Raw genomic sequence first — 22500 nt, forward strand, 5'->3', positions numbered from 1 at the left:
CCACCCACCCACCCACCCACCTACCTACCTACCTACCAACCTACCAACCTGCATCTGCTACATTTTTTTCCTCACACATTTTCAAAGTGGAGATACAATTCGCACGCCATGATTCACATCCTCTTGAAAGTGTACGGTTCGGTGGCCTTTTTTATTTTTTTTAAAGGTTACTCACAAAGCTGCACGACCCGCACCGCCATTTCCAGAACATTTCCGTCACCTCAAAAAGAGACACCCCCCACCCCTCCCCCTTCCCGTCCGCGCCTCCCCCCCCCCCCACCCTCAACCTCACCCTGACCCTCACCCCGGCTCTCTTCACCATTCTCCCCCAACAGCCTCTGATCTGTTTGCTCCCTCCCTCTAGGATTGGGCTATTCCGTCTGGCTCTTTCCTACCCATGGGATCCCAAGGCATTATGTCACCCTGGCTGTCTGGTTCCTTTCACTTAGCGTCATGTTTTGGGGGGGCTCACCCATGTGTTTGCATGGATCCGCGCTTTGCTCCTTTGTACGGCGTCTTCGTTTTCCACGATGAGCCATGAAGATGAGTGGAACGACTGAATGATTTTCCCCTGACCCTTTCTCTTAAAACTGGAAGCGGTGGAAAAATAGTATCCTCTCCGGGGACAGAAGTCCTAGCACCATCAGCAGATGCTGTGAGAAAGTGTTTTGCACGCTCTCACGTTGCCGCCTTCTTCCTTGGAAAAGGATTCACGGGCTATCCTGTACCCCTCGAGGCCATACAGATCTCATGCTCCTCAGTGGCTGTGGTCGTGTGTGTTGGATCGCGTGGCGCCCCCCCCCCCCCCCCACGGAGAGCTACCGCCGCTTCATCTTCCTAGGCTCGTCCAGGAGTGAAATGAACAGCAGAGCGCTTTTCCCGACAGGCGGGCCCAAGCCGTTGACTGGGAAGGTTTCAAAGCCGTTCCCAGATGCTGCACATCTGGCCGGAAAGGAGGCAGGCTGTGAGGTTTGGGGTAGGGTGCTGCCTCTGTCCTTCCGCCATCCGTCGCCGTCACTGTGGAAAGCTATTTGTCGTGGAGGTGTGGCTTGCCATAGACATCCTGCCAGGGGCCGTGGGGCTTTTCGAGCTTTTCATTATTATCATTTTTGGTGGTGGTGGTGGTGGTGGTGGTGGTGGTGGTGGTGGTGGTGCTGCTGCTGCTGCTGCTGCTGCTGCTGCTGCTGCTGCTGCTGCTGCTGGTTCACGTAAACTCTACACCCAACGTGGGGCTCGAACTCAGGACTCTGAGATCAAGAGTCAGCGCGCTCTACAGAGAGCCAGCCAGGTGCCCCTGAGCTTTTCGTAACCTACGGAGAGCACAGGTTTCGTGCCCCACCCCACCACCCCCCCATCCCCACCCCCGCCCCCCCACCCCCGCCTTACGTACCTGTGCACGGACTCGGTTTGGCCATAGCCTCGCCTCGGGTGCCCTTCAATGTTTCCAAACGTCGGCACTGCCCACCCTTTCCCCCCCAACCCCCCCCCCGCCCCTTCCCAGAAGAACTCACCTAGCTCGAGAGTTTCCGGGTTGCCTGGACACCTGAAATTGTGGGGAGAGTGGCGTTCCTGGAGAGGGGGCATGGAACACGGAAGCTCTGCCCCCAAGAGGACTGAAGGACGGAACCGGACTAGATCGGTTTCAAAGTCTTCCTTAGCATCCGTGCCGAATACATTCCGATGGCAGGGGCCTTCCCAACAGCTTTTGGTGTGCCCGACGCACGGAAGACCGTATCCTGCCGATCTTGTGACATGTCTGCAGAGAAAGAGTGTCGGCCTCTCGGAAAATAGAAGCCGTGAATGCAGACTGCAAGGTGGAAGAATTGGATTCCATGAAATAAGGGACCCTTTAGGGAAGACCGTGCCCATCTATCGGGGTTTTGTGGGTTTGCGTTTTGTCATCACTGATGTGAAAGCATCTTCTTAGCCATCGGGAGGGAAACCTCCACGAATTCGTACATTCACGTCACACGGGGTTTGTGGGATTCGGTGGATCTGAGATCCACCCGGAGAATTCTGGCTCCTTGCCACGGAGCTGGCTGCTCTGTGCCTTTAAAAAGGAATCCTGCCTTGAATTTGAATTCGGAGGGGAACGTGATCGACAACCTTTTCATGCGGGGTTGGCCAATTAAATTTGCACTGTCTTACAAAGCAGAGATGGTGAAGGGTCATCCAAGTCCATTCTGGAAGTCAAGAGCTTTGGTATCAAGAGCCTGAAAAACGCATCTTCCCCTTCTTTTGGACGAATCCAATTCTAGGGGTCGATTCAAAGGAAATCATGTTTTAGACGCTAACACGTCAAGCTTACTTTTACAAAAATGTGCGTCGTGGCATAGGGTTTAGGAATCCCTCGTGGGAGACTGACAACCGTACCTCCCTTACCTCCTGGCACGTGTGCACCCTCACGTCATGTGCCTTCGATGCTCCTGCTATCTGGAGGTAGGCTCGATTGCTCTGTCCCCTGGTTTTGGACTGGGTCTTGGGACTTGTCTTGACCAAAAGAATAGACTAGAAGTGAAATTTTACTAGTTGCACAGCCACAGCTGAAGAGGTGGTCCGGAAGCGTGCTTGACCCTCTTGGCAGGCCGTCCCGAGACCTTCACGGAAGAGAGCCAGTCTAGCTGACTGGGCCATGAGAGGCATCGACAAGAGAGGCAACCCGGTGCTCGGCCAGCACCGACTGCAGACTTGGGAATGTGGCCAAGTTGCACCTTCAAACTCAGTTGACCCTCCAGCTGAAGGCCACTGCTGGAGTGAGCCCGGGGTACACCGGTAGAAACCACGTGGCCACCCAAGGCAAGCACCAGGAAATGATAAAGAGATGTTGTTTCAAGCCATTGCGGTGTTAGGGTGATACACCCTGAGGATCAGATCGCTGCACAGCAGCAATAGATACGGCGCGCGCACGCGCACACACACACACACACACACACACACACACACACACCGCCCCCCACGCACCCCGAACAGAAGTTGGAATTCACCTGAATGTCAAACAACAGCGGAATGGTGAAGTACATGATGCTCTAGTCACATGATAGAATAGAACGCAGATAGGACGCATTAGGATTGCGTAGACGGTTTGGAGGCACGGGATTGTGCAATGTGTTGTGTTGTGTTGTGTTGTGATACTTTGTGAAAAGCGGTATGAAATATTGGACGGACAATGGGCTCTCTCTTAGGAGAAGACACCAAATCATTTCAAAGGCTATGGATGGGGAAACCAGTTCTTCGATCTTTTCACTTCTGTTTCTCCCCCTACTCTGTTCTTTAGGATGATACTTCGGCCTCCTCCCCTTTCTCCAAGCCAACGACCATACATGCTTTTTTAACACATCGGGTCCTAAACGGAAGCAGAACTTTGGCTACTGGTCTTGGGAACGATTATTTTATTTCCTAGATTTATACCGATCTGCCCAACTTTCGCCTCTCATGGCTCTTCTCTCTCTGCGGGACAAGGGGAGAACACGGGTCTTACGATGAAAGAAGCCCACTTGGGAGGGACTGTCACTTGTGGAAAATGAAATCCGGGCAAAGTAGTGAAAGCAGGATCGATAAAGAATATGTTACAGGTTAAAGATATTCCGGTTTGATTCCCCCCCCCCCCCCCAAGCAAGCAAGCACTCACTTTTGATGCCGTGGCTTTGTTCGTTCGTTCGTTCGTTCGTTCGTTCATTTTTTAAAAGATTTTATTTATTTATTTGAGAGAGAGAGAGAGAGAGAGAGAGAGAGAGAGAGCGCGGGAGAGCACAGCACGAGCTGGGTGAGGGGCAGAAGGAGAAGCAGGCTGTCCGCTGAGCAGGGAGCCCGATGCGGGGCTCAATCCCAGGATTCCGGGATCATGACCTGAGCCTAGGGCAGACACGCTCAACCGATTGAGCCACCCAGGCACCCCATCATTTATTCTTTGTTAAAGATTTTATGTTTGGGACGCCTGGGTGGCACAGCGGTTAAGGGTCTGCCTTCGGCTCAGGGTGGGATCCCGGTGTTGTGGGATCGAGCCCCACATCAGGCTCCTCCGCTATGAGCCTGCTTCTTCCTCTCCCACTCCCCCTGCTTGTGTTCCCTCTGTCGCTGGCTGTCTCTATCTCTGTCGAATAAATAAATAAAATCTTAAAAAAAAAAAAAAAAGATTTTATGTTTATGTAATCTCTACAACCAACGTGAGGCTTGAACTCACCACCTCGAGATCAAGAGTCACACGCTCTACCGACCAAGCCAGCCAGGCGCCCCGATGCCATGTTTTAAATCTCTTTGCTTGCCTGCCTGCCTGCCTGCCTACCTACCTACCTACCTATCTCTACATCCAACTGAAACTTTAAATCCATGAGGTGGGAGCTTCAGCTATCTGGTTGTTGCTGTATCCCGAACATAGAAGGACGTTTGCCATAGAATAGCACTTTCAATAAATCATCTGTTAAGTGAATACTGATCAAAGAAATTGTCAACTTTTAACATTTGTGGGCCCTGCTCCCGGGCCTTCACACTTACCCAGGTCCAAATGACTCCACAAAACCTCAACACGTGGGCTCTATTTCCGCGCTGAGCACACATTGCATGTTTGCTTCAATTAAAAAAAAAAAAAAAATCAAGGGGTGCCTGGCTGCTGGCTGGCTCCGTCCTCCGTCGGGACTCGGGATTGTGAGTTTGAGCCCTATGTTGGGTGTAGAGATTACATAAACATAAAATCTTTAAAAAAGTTTTTTCAATCAAGCCCTAAAAAGGAGGTTTCCAAACATAAAGATGAGAAAACAAAAGAAAACCTCCCTGGCTCCCATAAGATCAGAGTCACACAGCCTTGCACACACTAAAAACAGAAAATAAACTCCGTGACTTTCTGCAGTGTCCTTCATCAGGATGACGTGTAACTCTTTATGGAACACACACACACACACACACACACACACACACACACACACACACACATCAGTGAGATCATATGATAATTTTCTTTCTCTGATTGACTTATTCCACTTAGCATAATACCCTCTAGTTCCATCCATGTCATTGCAAATGGCAAGATTTCTTTCTTTTCTTTCTTTCTTTCTTTCTTTCTTTCTCTCTCTCTCTCTCTCTCTCTCTCTCTCTCTCTCTCTCTCTTTCTTTTTTAGGATGGCTGAGTAGTATTTCATGATAGATAGATGACAGATAGATAGATACATATAGCTAGATACAGATGTATAGCTAGATACAGATAGATATAGATAGATACAGATCTATAGCTATAGCTACCTATCTATCTCTCTATCCATCCTCCACATCTGCTTTATCCATTCATCTGTCAATGGACATCTGGGCTCTTTCCATAGTTTGGCTATTGTGGACATTGCTGCTATAAACGTTGGGGTGCAGGCACCCCTTCGGATCACTACATTTGTATTTTTGGGGTAAATACCCAGTACTGCAATTGCTGAGTCGTAGGGTAGCTCTAGTTTCAAATTTTTGAGGAACCTCCACACTGTTTTCCAGAGTGGCTGCCCCAGCCTGCATTCCCACCAACACTGTAAGAGAGTTTCCCTTTCTCCACATCCTCGCCAACATCTGTCCTTTCCTGACTTGTTAATTGTAGCCATTCTGACTGCTGTGAGGTGGTATCTCATTGTGGTGTTGATTTGTATTTCCTTGATGCTAGGTGACGTGGAGACTTTTTTCATGGGTCTGTTGGCCATTTGGACGTCGTCTTTGGAGAAATGTCTGCTCTTGTCTTCTGCCCATTTCTTGATTGGATAATTGGTTCTTTGGATGTTGAGTTTGATACATTCTATAGAGATCCCCCCCTTTTTTTTTTTAAGATTTTATTTATTTATTTATTTATTTATTTATTTATTTATTTATTTGACAGAGAGAGAAACAGCCAGCGAGAGAGGGAACACAAGCAGGGGGAGTGGGAGAGGAAGAAGCAGGCTCACAGTGGAGGAGCCCGATGTGGGGCTCGATCCCAGGACTCTGGGATCCCGCCCTGAGCCGAAGGCAGATGCTTAACGCTTAATGACTGAGCCACCCAGGCGCCCCTCTATAGACATACTTAATCTGATTTGTCATTTGCAAATATCTTCTCCCATTCTGTCTGTTGTCTTTTGGTTTTGTCAACTGTTTCCTTCGCTGGGCAAAAACTTGTTATCCTGATGAAGTCCCAATAGTTCATGTTTGCCTTTCTTTCCCTTGCCTGTGGAGATGTGTCTAGCAAGAAGTTGCTGCAGCCGAGGTCACAGAAGTTGCTGCCTGTGTTCTCCTCTAGGATTTGGAAGGATTCCTATCTCCCATTTAGGTCTTTCATCCATGTTGAGTCTGTTTTTTGTGTTTGGTGTCAGGAAATGGTCCAGTTTCATTCTTCTGCATGTGGCTGTCCAATTTTCCCCACACCATCTGTTGAAGAGCCTGTCTCCCGCACGCCCCCCCCCCCCCCATTGGATTTTTCCTGCTTTGTTGAAGATTAGTCGAGTATAGAGTTGAGGGTCCATCTCTGGGTTCTCTATTCTGTTCCATTGGTCTGTGTGTCTGTTTTTGTGTCAGTACCACACTGTCTTGATGATTACAGCTTTGTCATAGAGCTTGAGGTCCGGAATTGTGATGCCACCAGTTTTGGTTTTCTTTTTCAACATTCCTTTGGCTATTCAGGGTCTTTTCTGGTTCCATACAATATCCGTGTCCATTTTTGACTCTTGTGTCATTTACAGTTACCGTTCTGATGCTCTTGCAAAATATCGTTCAGCTTCAAGAAGATTCACAAAAAGGACCTTTGACAAATACAGGTTTCTGGTAACCTTCAGATCCTAAAATTAAACTATGAATTTCCAGAACATATGAAAAAGCTGCATTTAAACAGAACAAAAAGTAATAACATGGAACTGAATGAATTCAGGAAAATGATGACTGGGTTTTCTTGTTTGTTTTTTAAGAAAAAAAGATGAGCGTTTTTAATGACTCTGGTTCAAAACATTGTTGGTCCCCCTCCCCCAGTGTTTGCTCTTCCACGGTCAAGGAAACTTTTTCTCTTAAGATATCTACAGGGGCGCCTGGGTGGCTCAGTCAGTCGAGTGTCTGCCTTTGGCTCTGGTCCCGATCCCAGGGTCCTGGGATGGAGCCCCATGTCTTCTTCCGGCTCCCTGCTCAGCGGGAAGCCTGCATCTCCCTCTCCTACTCCCCCTGCTTGTGTTCCCCCTCTCACTGTCTCTCTCTCTCTCTGTCTCTCTCTGTCAAATAAATAAAACCTTTAAAAAAATGAAGGGAAAAAGAGAGAGAGAGAGAGAGAGAGAGAGAGAGAGTCGTGCTCTCTACCGACTGAGCCAGCCAGGTGCCCCTGGAAAGTCATCTTTCAGAGACACAAAGCATAGACTCAGATATGATGAGACAGCTTTAAGAAAGATCGATTTTATGGAGCCAATAAAGCCCCTTGGAAATGTTGGCCTGATACCTTACTTACAGTGTTCTCCTCAGTCTTACCAGGTGAGTAAAGAATGCCACCTCCTGACAGATGCAGGAACTTCAGGAAATTTGGAGGACCTCAAGATGAGAGAAATCGACCTCAACCTACAGGTCTTGCAGACAAATCCGATGGGAAATACTTGGCTTGGCTCTTGGCTTTAAAAAGGCAGTTAAAGGTTCAATCTAAAATTCCTTATAAAAAGCTACATCAAAGCAGATTTAAAAGAGGAAAGAAAGAAAGAAAGAAAGAAAGAAAGAAAGAAAGAAAGAAAGAAAGAAAGAAAGAAAGAAAGAAAGAAAGAAAGAAAGAAAGAAAGAAAGAACCTTATATATGATTTGGTCAATTGCTATTTTTGCTGTGCTTACGTAGATGATTAGGCCATGTTTGTTAAAAACTGGGCTTGTTTTACAAACAAATTAATCTTCATTTGGCTATCTTTGACAGGAATGAAGGTGACTTTAGGGAGAAAGACTGTATTTCAATAACACACTTTTGTAGGTGTTAGGTGCTAGTTCTGATGAATTATCTTTGAACATATGTTGTTTGCCTATAAACCTGGACTGGATCCTGAATCCTTCGGGTTTCCTTGAGTCTCTGACTATGACTGTTCAAACTAAGGTTTCCAACATTCTCCCATTCTCTTACCTTACAATCATTAAGAACTGAAAGTGCCCTTTTTCCTGAAGTGTGGCAAGTGAAAGCTGGTCAACTTGAAATAAATTTCAGGGAAATGGCAACAATAGCTCGTACATAGACAATCTTTGTGCCTGTTGCTCTATGGGCCACTCAAAATGAGACATTTGAACTACACACCAGAAAAATTCGTCAGATTGCCCCTGCCCACCCTCACTCTATCTGAGGATGCTTCAAGCCTGACATCCTAGAGACCTTCTCACCGGTAGTACTCTGGACTTAGACACTGGGTTTATCCCTTGTTCCAACCATTAACCAGTGTTTTCCTTTTGTTTCCATAGAAATGCCTCTTATGAACTACCGGATTGCTTGCTGAATGAGGCCGAGTCTGTGATAGTTAACTCCGCTTGCGGCACCTCTATTAACTCCTGTTTGGAAATAAGAACCCATATAAATAGGGGCACCTGGCTGGCTCAGTCAGTAGAACATGCGACTCTTGATCTCGGGGTTGTGACTTCGAGCCCCACGTTGGGTGTAGAGATTACTTAATAAAGATATGTAAAGGAAAAAAAAAAAAAAAGAACCCATAGAGGTAAAACCAAACACTAAGCTACTTGGCTACAAGAAGCCCTTAACCACCACGACCTTTGCCCCCCCCCCCCCCCGCCCCCGTCCTGGGGGGGAGGGGCTCAGGCTAATTTACCGGTCTGTACTCTCCGAGGCCCACGAGGCCCGCCGGATCAGATCAATCTGAGACAGAATGAGACAGTTGGGTCATGCTATGCTGTTACTATTCCATAGAGTATACTTGGGGATAAAATCAATGAAACCATGTAGAAAAATATCCAAGTTCTCAGATAAGGAACTATCTCTGAGACCCCCTCCAATAACACAAGGGACCAAAAGTTGCGACCTGCACTGTATCAGACCCTTCCATTCCAAAGCCTCTACTGCACCTTACTTCAGCTTGAGGCAGTGACAGAAGGCAGGCCTCTGTCCATGTTTCATAGAAATGGAATGAAGGACTGACACCCAGATGAGGTGAACTCTTCGGACATCCTCTTTCCCCTTTTTCCCCTTACCCTCCTCCCTCCCTCCCTCCCTCCCTCCCTCCCTTTCTTCCCAGAAGTTTGCAAGCTGCAGCCTAAGGGTTGGGGAAGTTTGGGAAAGCCATTCAGTGGAGAGAAGCCCCAGGCTCTGACTTTAACAGAAAGCTTTCTGCATTTGAATGATACGATTGAATGAGGCCCATTAGAATGGATCACCCTGACCCTCCCTTCAGCTGCTCCCCCATCCCCGCCCCCCCAACTGATGTTGTCCGGTCGAATTGGGAACCATAGGCTGCGGGGAGGGTGGGGAGGGGGGGAAGCGGGGATTTGCTGTTCGTCCTAAGTGGTGAACTAGGCCCCTGGTCCAAGGAAAAAATCATGCACGGGTACAGATGAGTTGGTGTCTCAAGGCCAAGTGGTCAAAGTGCTGGCAAGATTTCTGTGGATGTGGGGAGATTTGTTCTGGGACCACCCTCCCATATGTGTCTCTGGCTGAGAAGAGGGCAGGGGAGCCCTGTAGGTGGGTGGGGGTGAGGGGGGGCGGGACCCAGATCTGGAGCTCAGACTGGATTATAGACGCCTCCTGCCCCGGTGGGGAGGTGGCTGAGGGCTGAGGGCTGAGAGCTGAGAGCTGAGGGTGATGGGGCCTGCTCACGCTGATTCCTGCAACTCGGTTCCTTTTGGGAACCTTCTGTTGTTTCTGCCGAGGTGCCTGGGTGCTGCAATAACCAAAGCTAGACTCCTCTCCTTGCCTAGTTCTTAAAAGGTCTGATTCTCCTTTTTTCTTGGTAAAGGGACTGAGCTGCACCCTCCCATCCTGCAAGACCCCTTGTGCAAATACTTCCACTTGAAGGGTCCCTTCACCTTGTCCAGAAAATAAACAACACCCACCCACATCCACCCCATTGCCACAAACACCTAGCAAGCAAACAAAAAATCCAGCCGGTCTCCTTCTGCCTCGATGTACTTTAGAGAGTCACTCTCTTGGACACTCCTTAGGCTCAATTACATGCTGCTGTCTCCCTTTCTCTGGCACAATCCCATCCCTGGATGAGCCCCATATTATATTTGCACGACTACACTGCTCGTGTGAGCTGGAGACAGTAGGCTGAAGTGACCGGATGGATGGTAGCACTGTAAATTTGAAATGACCTACACACCAAGTCATCCATAAACATGGTCCCTGGAAATCTTTGGCATTCACGTTCCTCTGATGAAATCATTGCTTTGGAACCCATCTTGTCCATGGTCTTCTAACGCTTACTCGCCCTCTGTTTGCCTGATATTTTGCCTGATTGTTTATGGAGAAATTAGATCTCATCTGGCAAGAGCTGAATCTGAATCCTCCGCTCACCCCAAGATGGAAAAGAATATGCACAAGCCCGCACCCCTCTTCTCTTTCTCCACTCTGTCAGAAGAAAATGTGGCCCTCCCTCCTCCTGTCCAAACCCAAACCCCAAACCCGAGATGAGCTTTAGATATAAAGGAAACCAGAGTACTGTTTTGAACTGTAGACACTTCTACAAAGCAGCGGCGGCGGCAGCAGCAGACACACACACACCCAACCCAACCCAACCCCCCCCCCCCCCCCCGCCCCGCAGGTGCAAGGAGGGTACCTGACTCTCCCCCTTTTCTCCCCAGAAGCTTCCCCCACCCATCCCCCTGGAAGATGTCTTCCCTATGCCAGAAGGGGAGTGAGAGACATTCTTTTTTTAAAAGTTTTTAAAAAGATTTTATTTATTTGAGAGAGAGGGAGGGAGGGAGGGAGGGTGAGCGAGAGCCCACGCATGAGTAGGGGGGGGAAGGACAGAGGGAGAGGGAGAGGCAGACTCCCCGCTGAGCAAAGAGGCCAAGGCAGGGCTCAATCCCAGGATGCCGGGATTGAGAGATCTGACTTCAGCTGAAGGCAGCCACTTAACCTTAACAGACTGAGCCACCCAGGTGCCCCGTGAGTAACATTCTGATCTTCAAGGACAGGAAGTTCAGAATGAGAATGAGAATTCTGGACAAACAGATCTTGCTTTTTTGTTTGTTTTGTTTTGTTTTACATCCTTAACGTTCCTATAGCCTCGCCACATTGTTGAGTTACCCTCCCACAATCGCCTCTCCTTGTTCAACCCAATATACAAGCATTTAGGGTTTGCTCCTTCTCAGGATCTTCGTTTCCTCAGGAGGGCTTTTGTCATGTGACACTTGTAGGAAACAAATTTGTATGCTCCTTTTCCTGGTCATCTGTCTCATGTCAATGTCATCCTCAGGGTCAGCCACAAACCCTACGAGGATGGAGGTAAAGGTCGTGCCTTGGTGACATCTTCCTTTCCAGCATCTTTGAATTCTACCTCCTTCATGACCTTGTTCCTTCAGTGTGCTGCCCTGCTCTCAGCTATCATCCAAAAAATGCCACAAATATGGGCGATGCCTTTCCAAGCTAAACACACTCTTACCGTACGACCCAGCAATCCCACTCCTTGGTATTTATCAACGGCCCAAATGAGTTGAAAACTGACGTCTGCACAGAAACCTGCACACAGACGTTCACGGTAGCTTCATTCATAACTGCCTGACCTTGGAGGCAACCAAGAAGTCCCTCAGGAGGTCAATGGATATGTAGACTGGGGTACATCCAGGCCATGGAATGTTTTTCGGGGGCGTTGGAAAGAAATGAGCGAGCTATGGAACTATGGGTAGCTGTGGGGAGCCAGGTGGGGGAACCGTACATGTGTATTCCTGACTGAGAGAAGCCAATCTGAGATGGTGAACATAACTCACGGTTCCCACTAAATGTGACATTGTGGAGGAGACAGAACTGAAATCAGTAGGCTGGAGAGCAGAGTACAAACTGCAGCGGACAGCGTCATGGCCGGACAGGCGTTTAGAGAGGGTTTCTCCCCCTCTTTGACCAGGTTTTAGGTCAAAGGAGTGCAGCCAACATTGTAACCAAAGGAGGCATTGTGCTCCCATAAAAATCTCCAGGACAAGGACTGCAAGCAACAGGAGTAGCTATTGGATGAGGCTCTAAAGGAAAAGGGTGGAGAGACTCAACCAGTTGGCATGCAAGTTGGCGAGAAATTTCTTCTCCCAGAGTATGGAGGCATCGAAGTAGTTGTAGGTGACATGGATTGTGACATTCTCAGAAAAGATGTAGCCTGAAATAAATCATTATTGAAACGGCGTCATGTGAAACTACCCAGTCCACTGAAGTTGTGCAGTCCTGCATTACGTAAATAATTTCCGTGTCTCTTTTTTATAATAAACGAATGATATCCACACTAGTAATAAGAAAGATGAAGGGAGGGAGGGAGGGAAGAAAAAAAAAAAAAGATCTGTAGGCTGCCAGGGGTTTTGGCGGGGTTGGGGGTGTGGGGGGGGGGTGATGAACAGGCAGAACACAGAGGATTTTTAAGGCAGTGGAACTACTGAGTGTGCTACTATGATGGTAAGATACCTTTGTCAAAACCCATAGAATGGACAACACCAAGAGTGAACCCTAGCGTAAACTCTGGACTCTGAATGGGTGATGATGATGCCTCAGTGTAGATTCATCCATTGTAATCAACACACCGGCTCTGGCACAGATGGGGGAGTGGGAAGCTCTGAGGGAGCACACCTGCGCCTCTGCATGTTGGGTGGTGGGGCGGGGAGCAGTGAGCGATGGCAGAGCAGGTGGCATATGGGTACCGTCCGTATTCGCCAGTCAGTTTTGCAGTGAACCCCAAATCGCTCTAAAGAAATAAATAAAGCCCCACTAGACAGACGGACAGATACGTACACACGTGTACACACACACACACACACACACACACACACACGCATGAAGGGACAAACACAAGAACAGACAGACAAGCAGACCTGATGTGGAGCTGCCAAGCACGCGGTCAAGAAAGAATTCTTGAGATGTTTCTGGTGCAACCAGGTGCTTTTATTATAGCATGGGGACGGGATCTGTGGGCGGAAAGAGCCGCACTGGGACTGTGAGGCGTTAACTGGTGATACAGTTTCTAGTGAGTGGGGGTTAGGGCTAAGGTAAGTCTCTAAGGAATTTGTGTATACTGAGAGCAAGGTCTCCGAGACCTTGCAGGGCTAGCTCTTGTCAAGGTAAGGTCGGTCCCTACTGTTTTAGCAAAGCGGGAGTCATGAGGCCCTTTAGATGTGTGTCAGTGGGCCACAGGTTGATAGAGGGGTGTTAGCATATTCTGGGCGTCTGTGGTTATGAGAGTGAAGTGACACTGACTACAGCAAATCCTCATCGGTAAAACGTTAAAAAAAAAAAAAAAATCCTTGAGAGAGTTGTAGGGCTGTTACACCCTGTATGTCTCAGGGATTTATCGGCGGGCTGCAAGTTGTAAGGAGACCTCATTGTCGCTTCATTTCTCTTGCCTTCGCTCTCCTCATCAAGTCCGACACCGACATTCCAGTTGGACAGTCTAGGCCCCGCGGTGGGGGGGGGGGAGGGGCGGGGAAGGAGAGAGTCTCCTCTACCCTCTTGGGGGTCTCGGGCTGGGCCTAGGATGGCGACCGACACAAGAGATTCACGGGAGAAGGGCATACGACGGTTAGTGGGTGTTTACATGGACGGGGCAGGAGAGTAAAGACAAGGCATCAGCCAACTTGTGAAGAATGGAGAAGACAAAGGGGTTCGGGCAAGGGGCAGGCAGGTCGGTAGGCCGCGGTGAGAGACGTCCCCGGGAAGACAGGGGGTGGTCGAAGAGGGTTTATTGACGTGGATTGTTCAGACCCTAATTCTCCCGGTCCCCTCCCCTTGTCTCTGGTGATGAAGAATGTCTGTCTTCTTCCTGGTTCCAGGGCAGGTACCTTTCACACGGGAGTTCGACCTCTTGCTCTCACGAAGAAAAGAAGGGTCGGAATATCCTTCCTGCAGCTGCTGTGTCTCCAGTGAGTTGAATTCAAAGTAAGCCATGTACCGATGAGGCACCTTTCAGGGGTGACATGTTCTGGTTTCCTTGAGGGCAGTCTGGGTAAGTGGCTCATTGGTCCTTGTTCCTCGGGAATCTCTCATCCCCTCTGTAGTTCCTGACAGCTGGCGGTGTCTTGCTCCTGTCGTTCCTACCGTTCCTGACGGTCCTCCTCTGCAGCGGCAGTGTTCTTCAGCATGGGCTCCTTAGGCTGGGTGTTAAAATGTGAAGTGTCCCCCCCACCCCCACCCCACCCCCACCCCCACCCCCACCCCGCTGGCCCTAGTTCGACCCTGGGCCCTACAGAGTCTATTGTTGCTACGGTGTTTCTCTGTGTTTAATCGCCTCTGGGTGATCGCTTATGGACTTTCTGCTTATAAACCCCAGACTTCATGTCCATTCGGAATTAGAGATAAAACTGCCTAGCTGATTTTCTGACTCGGTAGCCTCGTGGACACGACCTATTCAAGGGGACCTAACCCTAAAATCTTGGTCTTCTTCCTTGCCTTGGCCGTGCGCCAGACCTCCTATCTGAACGGATTGTACCGCTGTTCACCTGGTGACCCTGATCCAACCTCTGGGAGCGTTTCCTCATTTTGTTTCTCTCTGAGCCACAAGCCCCCCCCCCCCCCAATCCCCCAGGCCTCTGCGTGTCCTTTGTCACTTGGCCCTCTTGAGAGGGTGTTTCACAGAGCCTAGGTTTTTAATTTTGATGACTTCCCACCTCTCCGTGTCTTTTTCATGGATCATGCCTCTGGTGTCAAGTCTTAAACTCTCTTTGCCTGGCCCTAGTTCCTCAATTTTTCTCTTAGAGCTCCCCCCCCCCCCCGGTGTGTTCCAGTTTTATGTTTCCCATGGCAGTGTGTGATCCATTTTGAGTTCACATTTGTGTGAGGGGTGAAGTGTGGCTGTTTAGGTCAAAGCTTGCTTGCTTGCTTTCCTTCTTTCTTTAATTTAAACAATTTTTTGGCGGGGGGGGACAAGCGGGGAGGAGGGTGTGTGTGTGTGTGTGTGTGTGTGAGAGAGAGAGAGAGAGAGAGAGAGAGAGAGAGAGAGAGAGAGAAGCAGACTCCCTGGTGAGCAGGGAGCCCCCGATGGGGGGGCTTGATCCCAGGACCCTTCGATCATGACCTGAGCCGAAGGCAGACGCTTAACCGACTGAGCCACCCGGGCACCCCAGCTTTCTTGTTCCTTTGTCTGCCTGCCTGCCTGCGTGCTTGGTCTGTGGATGTCTGATTACCGTCCTCTGATGTCACGGGGAGGTGGGCCATCTTTCCTCCTTCGAGTGGCCTTTGAGCATTTGTCAAACCTCTGTTGGGCTTGGGCGTATCTGTTTGGGTATCTGTTCCGTGATAGCTCTTTGTCTGGCAACCTCACAGGTCTCTGTCGTCGCGTCTAGAAATAAGCATTAAGCCAGGGGCGACTTTATTTCCGAGTTTTGTTTTGTTTTCACTTGTTTTGTTTGAAATCACCGTAGCGATTTTAATTCCTTTTGCCCATCCGCTTGTTTATGTAATCTCCACACCCATCCAGTGTGGTGCTGGAACTCACAACCCCTGCAGATCAAGAGTCGCAGTCGCGTGGTCCTCCGACTGACCGAGCCAGCCTGGTGCCCTGAAATATGTGTACGTGCAAAGCAAATGTCAAGACGGCACCCACAAACTTTTTACCGCGAAACCGCCTTTGGATCGCCGCACTCTTGAGTTGAGGAAATACCGGTAAAGAACGTAGGTAGTTTAGCCCACTAAGGAAGAATCAACTTTAAAGGAAAACCTTCATTTCAAGTTTCTGATGTTTGGTCAGTTCTCTCAACTCAGTAGATGTCCAGCCTTCAGAGTTACGGTATTTGCTTGATTTCTCTCTTGTCCGCGTTTCCTCATTTACTTTCGCAGTGCTCAGGATGTATGGTGTACAGAGAACAGTTTTCATCCGTGTGTGTGTGTGTGTGTGTGTGTGTGTGTGTGTGTTCTGGTGGTGGCGGGGGGGGGGGGGATGTTGTGACTGTGGGATCAGGGATTCACACAGGTAAGAAGAAGGCAAAGAGAAAGGCTTGGAAAGGAAACCATTAAAAGCCCATGTTCAAATGGTGAAGGTGAATGTAATAAGAGTTCCCTTTAATCAAAGGAAGTCTTGCTGGAGGTTGCTTCTGCCCTCTCCTCCCTGGATAGGAGGGTGAGGTTTTTTTAAAGGTCCCTACGGGGCACAGAAAGCAGTAAAGCGCCATAGCACCTGGCTAGGATGCTGCTCTGCTGCCCTCTAATGTCGCATCCTCTGCTACTGTGGATGTTTTCCTCTGACTACTTCCTGTTTACAGGTGTTTATCTTTTTTTTTTCTTTCCATAATAAAGATTTTTATTTATTTGAGAAAGAGGGCGTGAGTGAGAGAGCACAAGCAGGGGGATCGGCAGAGGGAGGGAGAGAAGCAGACTCCCCACTGAGCAGGGAGCGTGATGGGGGGCTCTGTTCCAGGACCTTGGGGCTATGACCCGAGCCAAAGGCAGCTGCCCAACCAACCGACTGCACCACCCAGGCGCCCCAAGACAGGTGTATGTCTTGGATGCTTAATGCTGCTCCGCGTCTGTGGTTTGTGTGTTTGTTTTTTAAAGCTTTCTAATTTTAAGTAATCTCTATGCCCATCCAGCGTGGTGCTGGAACTCACGACCCCTGCGGATCAAGAGTCACCCGGTCCTCCTCCGACAGAGCCAGTCAGGTGCCCTGAAATACGTGTACTTGAAAGACGAAAAAAGGAAGAAAAAAAAAAAAACAAAAAACTTTTTTTCCTTTACACGCCAGAGGAAGTGCTACGCCTGGTTTTTCTTTTCTCCTTAATATCATGGAACATTTCATCATCAATTATTTACCTCTTCTCAAGCACCACCCACCCTCCCTTCCTCTCTTACCCCCCCCCCGCCCCCCCCCCCCCCCCCCCCGTGTCCTAGTGTTGGAATGCGCGGATGTCCCGGAGCTGGATTTGTTTAGTGAATGGCTATTTTAACTCCCTTCCTCCCCATTCCGCGCCTCCTCCTCCCCCCCCCGCCCCCCCCCACCGTGTGTTTCCGGGTTATGGTCACAGATGCTGAAACCGAGATATATGTGTGTGTGTGTGTGTGTGTGTGTGTGTGTGTATAATATATATATAATATTAAATATATTAAATATATTTAATAAATATATAATATATATTTATATATAATAAATATATTATTTATTTATATATTATATAAATAAAAATATAATAAATATACAATAAAATAAATATATATTTAAACATATTAAATGTATTTAATAAAAACGTTAAATTAAATATATTAATATATAATATATATATAAATATATATTTAAATACTGGTTGATTTATTTATTTGAGCAGAGAGAGAGAGACAGCCAGTGAGAGAGGGAGGGAACACAAGCAGGGGGAGTGGGAGAGGAAGAAGCAGGCTGCCATCGAAGGAGCCTGATGCGGGGCTCAATCCCAGACACGCCCGGATCATGCCCTGAGCCGAAGGCAGACGCTCAACGACTGAGCCACCCAGGCGGTTTCGGGGGAAACCGATATTCTTATCGCCACACCTGCCTTTGCACGGATGTTCCCCCATGCCTGTTTGTTGTCCTTGGATGTCATCGTGGTACACGCAGAGAGGGATTCAGTGTGCACCTTTCTGGGGGCGTGTGTCAATCACCCCCTTTCTGCCCTCCTGAGCTTTCTTCGTATGCTTGAGAGAGACTTCCTCCCCTTGAAATGATAGAAGAAAAATGGTTCAACCGTTGTTGTTCTAGGAGTACTCACACGGTCTCTGTTTTCCGTTCCCTGCCTGCCCCCCGAAATTTGTCTTAAGTCCTCCCAGAGGCCCAGGGCACCGCCCGTGTGCCGCTGTGGGAAGCCCGCGTAATGCCGGCCGGGCCTCTGGGGCCTGCCGGTGTCTGCGGGGAATTTTATTTTATTTTTTTAAGATTTTATTTATTTATTTCACAGAGAGAGAGAGAGAGAGAGAGAGAGAGAGAGAGACAGACAGACAGACAGGCAGGCAGACAGGCAGACAGGCAGACAGCGAGAGAGGGAACACAAGCAGGGGGAGCGGGAGAGGGAGAAGTAGGCTTCCCGGTGAGCAGGGAGCCCGACGGGGAGCTGGAAACCAGGACCCTGGGATCGTGACCCGAGCTGAAGGCAGACGCTTAGCGACTGAGCCACCCACGCGCGCCCCTTTGGGGAATTTTCCGCCCACGTCCGCTTCCGGCGGGGTCGTGCGTGCGTGCGTGGGCGTGCGTGCGTGGGCGTGAGCGCATGCGTACGCGCGTGTCCCGTGGCCAGCCGGCTCCCTTTCCGGCTGGAGCGGCCCAGACACGTTTTCCCGGTCTGCCCTGGGGTGCTGCAGCCGTGCCGCGCTGGTCGGGGGCTCCCGAGGCCGACGCCCCGGGTCCGCGCGCCCCACACCCTCTGCCCGCCCCTCCGAGGTGGGGCCGGGACAAGATCGGGTGGCCGGGCGGCCGGCTGTGCGCCTTCACGGGCCCGCGATCTGGATCTGTCTCGGTGTCCTTTGCGCCGGTTGTCGGGCGCCACCTGGCGGCCGCTTTTATATAGCGTCACCCTGCCAGAGCGTCGCCGATGTCCGTAAGGGATGGCATTTGGCTGCGGTCCCCAAGCCGGAGTTCCAGGAAGCCGGTGACACTAGCGTGATTGTCCCGCTCTCTCTGGGGTGTCGGCGCGCGATCGGCTCGCGGGAGATTGAACCTCCAGGCTTGTGAGGGTGTGACGCCGCCACCGCCTCGCTCCCTGAGAAGGGTGTGGGGGTCGCCTGGACGGGTCGACCAGCACCCACCGGTGTCCCCTCCTCGGCCCGTGGGGGAATGGGAGCGGGTGTGTCCGGCGCCCGGACGCCATCCGGCCGGTGGCTCCGGTCGGTCGTCGGGCCTTCCGTGTCGCGCGGTTTTCTCCCGTGTCGCGCTCGAGCCTTGAGAGGAAGCCCGTGGATGGCGTGACGGGCCCGGCCACGGGGCACGCGTGGGGTTCCGGTCGTCTGACCCGATTTTCTTACCAAGCTTTCCGAGGCCCGCTGCGGAGGTGGGGACCGGAGGGGACCGGAACGGACCGGACCGGATCGGGTCGCGAGGGGAGGCACGGATATGGCGCCCCAGGGGCCCGGCCGCGATTCCCATTGCGGTCCGGCCGTCGGGGACGCCTCCGTGGTATCGCCCCCTCCCCCCCCCAGTCCCAACTGGGAGTCGGGGACCGGCATGGGGCCGGCATGGGACAGGCGTGGGGCCGTCCTGAGGGCCGGGGAGCAGGGCGTCCACAGGTGCCTCCGCAGGACTTTGGTGATTTTTCTAAGTCCTGACGTGGGGACGACAGGCGGACTGGGGGAGGGCCTACCCGGCCCGCTCCACCTCCCGCGAGTCCCCCGTCGGTCCCGGCTGCCGCCACGCTCCCGGGGTCGACCAGATGGCCCTGGGGGCTCCAGGGGCCGGGGCTGATGGAACGGTGCTTGGGGCCGGTGGCCTGGCTACGGTCCCAGGAGGTCCCGGTGACTTGTGTCTAGGCCCCGGCAGTCGGCGTGGTGATTTTGTCACCTGAAATGAGCACTTTTTGTTGCCAGGTAGGTGCTGACACGCTGTGCTTTGGCGACTGTCGCCTTAGAGATGGGGACCTCTGGGCGTGTGCGGGGCGGGGGGGACCTCTGGGCTTGACCATGGTGCCAAGCCCGGCTGTGCCCTCGCTTACTTGAGCCGTCCGCGTGGGCCTGTGCGCCGGCTCGGGTGCCTCCAGATGGTCCAGGCCGTGGTGCCGCCTCCGGTCTCCAGCACCCGAGGGCGGTGTGGGCAGGCGGCGTGGGTGCTTTACCCCGTGCGCTCCCCACTGCGGGCACCTGGCTGCGGTCGTGACAACCCTTGTCCCGCAAGGCTCCGTGCCACGTGTCAGGCGTCCTCCTTCCTTGGGTTGTCCGGCTGCTCTCGCCCTGGGGTCGAGGGGTGCTGGCGAGGCTGAAAGCAGGTCCCTCTGGTTGCTGTCCTCGCCGGGCTTTCCCCCCCTCGGGACCTCCCTGGGCACATTCTGCCGATCGATGTGGTGATCTCGTGCTCTCCCGGGCCGGGCCTAAGCCGCGTCAGACGAGGGACGGACATTCATGGCGAATGGGACCGCTCTTCTCGTTCTGCCCGCGGGCCCTTCGCGCTCCTCCTCCTCCTCCGCCTGCTGTGGCGGTGCGGGGAGGGCGCGGGGGGGGGTGTGGACTCCGGCCCGACCCCGCCCTCCCACGTTCGGCCTCCTGGTGTCCGTGGGACCGGGGTCCTCTGACGCAGCGGACACTCTCGCTTGCCTTTCTTGGCTTCGTGTGGTGAGCGGCTCTCCCTGCCATGGGGAGGGCCGTCCCGACGCCGCGCTGCTCACCGCCTGGGCGTGCTGAGCGCGTTGCGCCTGGCCCTCCGTGGTGCCCCTGGAGCGCTCCAGGTTGTCTCAGGTGCCCGAGGCCGAGCGGTGGCGTCGTTTCCTGTTCCCAGCGACCCCCTCGGGCCACCGCTGTTGGTGGCGTAGTCCGAGGAGCGGGTGGTGGAGTCGGTAAGGGAGGACCACCTGCCCCCCCCATGGGGATGCGGGCGCCTCGTCGTCCCCCTGGCGCATGCCGTGCTGGGGGGGCCTGGACGTGGCGGGGTGTGTGAGCGATCGCGGCGGGCCGAGCCAGCGCTGTGGCGCTTGGCCAGCCGAGGGGTGCCGTTTCTTCGCCCCAGCATGCCACGTCCGTCTCCGCCTCTCGTGGCCTCGCCGGAGGCACGGAGCTCTTTCCGGGCGGTGACGCGAGCATGGTGTGCGTGGCGGGGCAAGGACGGTCTCCTTGTTGGGCCCCAGCCGTGAGCGCTCAGGATTGCCCTGTGCCTGCCCCTTGCCGCAGACCTACCCCCGCCCCCCGAGCCCTTGGCGGCCTTTGGAGAGCCGTTTAGCGGGGCCCGGTCGGGGGACGAATGGGTGGGGGCGATGCGCCCTCGGTGAGAAAGCCTTCTCTAGCGATCCGAGAGGGTGCCTTGGGGTACCGGAACCCCCCAGCTGCCGCCCCTCCTCTGCGCGTAGTGGCCACCGATGCGGGGGGACTACCGTTGCGTGTTGGGCAGAGCCCCCTCTCCGTGAGGGGTCTGCCGGCCCCGCGGCGGGGCCGAGCGCCGCTCTTTGCCTACCGCGGCCTGCGCCTCCCCCCTCCGAGTCGGGGGAGGATCCCGCTGGGCCTGGCCGGCGTCCGGCGCGCGGGGCTCCCGCGTGCGTGCGAGTGCGCGTGCGGCCACTCCCTCGCGGTGCTGTGTCTCCCGAGGGGTGGGGCGCCCCCGCGCGTCCCGCTTCCCCGTGCCGTGCGAGCGGCTGTCTCCCGCCCGCTCCCGTCCCGAGTTGCCGCCGGGGGTGGCGTGCGGGCACGGGTCGGGCCGCTCTCGCCTGGGGGTTGCTTCCCCTGGGTCGTGACTCCGGGATGGACCAGACGGATGGACGGAGGTTCTGCTGGGCCCCTGCGGCGGGGGTCACGTGGGGTTTTTGGGTCCCAGCCGTGGTGGGGCCTGGTTCGCGGGGGGGGGGCCCCGCCAAGGGTGCTGAGGCCGGCCGGCGTCCCGGGCGTCGCGGGACCGCTCTCATGCTGGTGGCGGTGGGATCCCGTGCACGTTTACCCGGTGGCCCGGTTCGCGTCTTCGTTGGCGCGCGCCCTTCCCCCGAACCACTCCCCCCACGCGCTCCCGGCCCTCGCCCGCCCTGCGCCCCCTCCCCGTCACCGCCGACCCACCCCCTCCGTGCCCGCCTCGACCAGATGGCTGAAGGCACGTCGTGCCCCCGATCCGCCCTCTTGGGACCGAAACCGGCCTCGCCGCTGTTGGGTGTTGTCCCCTCCCCAGCCGCTACGGCTTTGGGGGGGTGGTCGTCCCCGGGCGAAGTGCTCTCGGCCCCTCGTGAGGAGGGTCTCTGGTCGAGCAGGGTGCAGGGGGGTTGGCGTTGCTGCGCGTGCGGGAGAGCGTTCTGGGGGCCGGTCGTGACGGTGGCGTGGTGGTTGTGGCCCGAGCCCCGCGAGGTTGCCAGGGCCCGCCGGGGGCCGGGTCGGCATCCTCGGGTGCCACGGGACCGCCCTTGTGCTGGAGGCCTCGGGCGGTGGGACCCCGTGTGCCCCGGTGGCCGACCTCGGGCTCTGAGGCGCCTTTGAAGGGTCCCTGAGCCCCCTCGCGGCGGCCCGCGGTCCTTTCCCCCGCTGCTTTTCCTGTTTCCGGCGCCTAGTCCCTCGCCGCTGAGCCGTCTGGTGGCCCTCCTCCCATCCGGCTGCTGCCCCGGTGCCGCGCCCCGGTGTGCTTGGCGCTTCCCAGGCCCGCTGCGGCCTCCCATCCGTGTCTGCCGCCGCCTCCGGCCCGGCGGTGGCGTGGTGTGTCGACGGGGGGGCCGTCTTCCCTCCCCCGGCCGCGTCTCCCGCTCTGGCGCGCGTGCCCGGGCGCGGGTCGGGTCCTGGCCGTCCGTCGCGGCTGCTGT

Source organism: Ursus arctos, unplaced genomic scaffold (genome assembly GCF_023065955.2).
Source record: "Ursus arctos isolate Adak ecotype North America unplaced genomic scaffold, UrsArc2.0 scaffold_33, whole genome shotgun sequence".
Lineage (NCBI taxonomy): Eukaryota > Metazoa > Chordata > Mammalia > Carnivora > Ursidae > Ursus > Ursus arctos.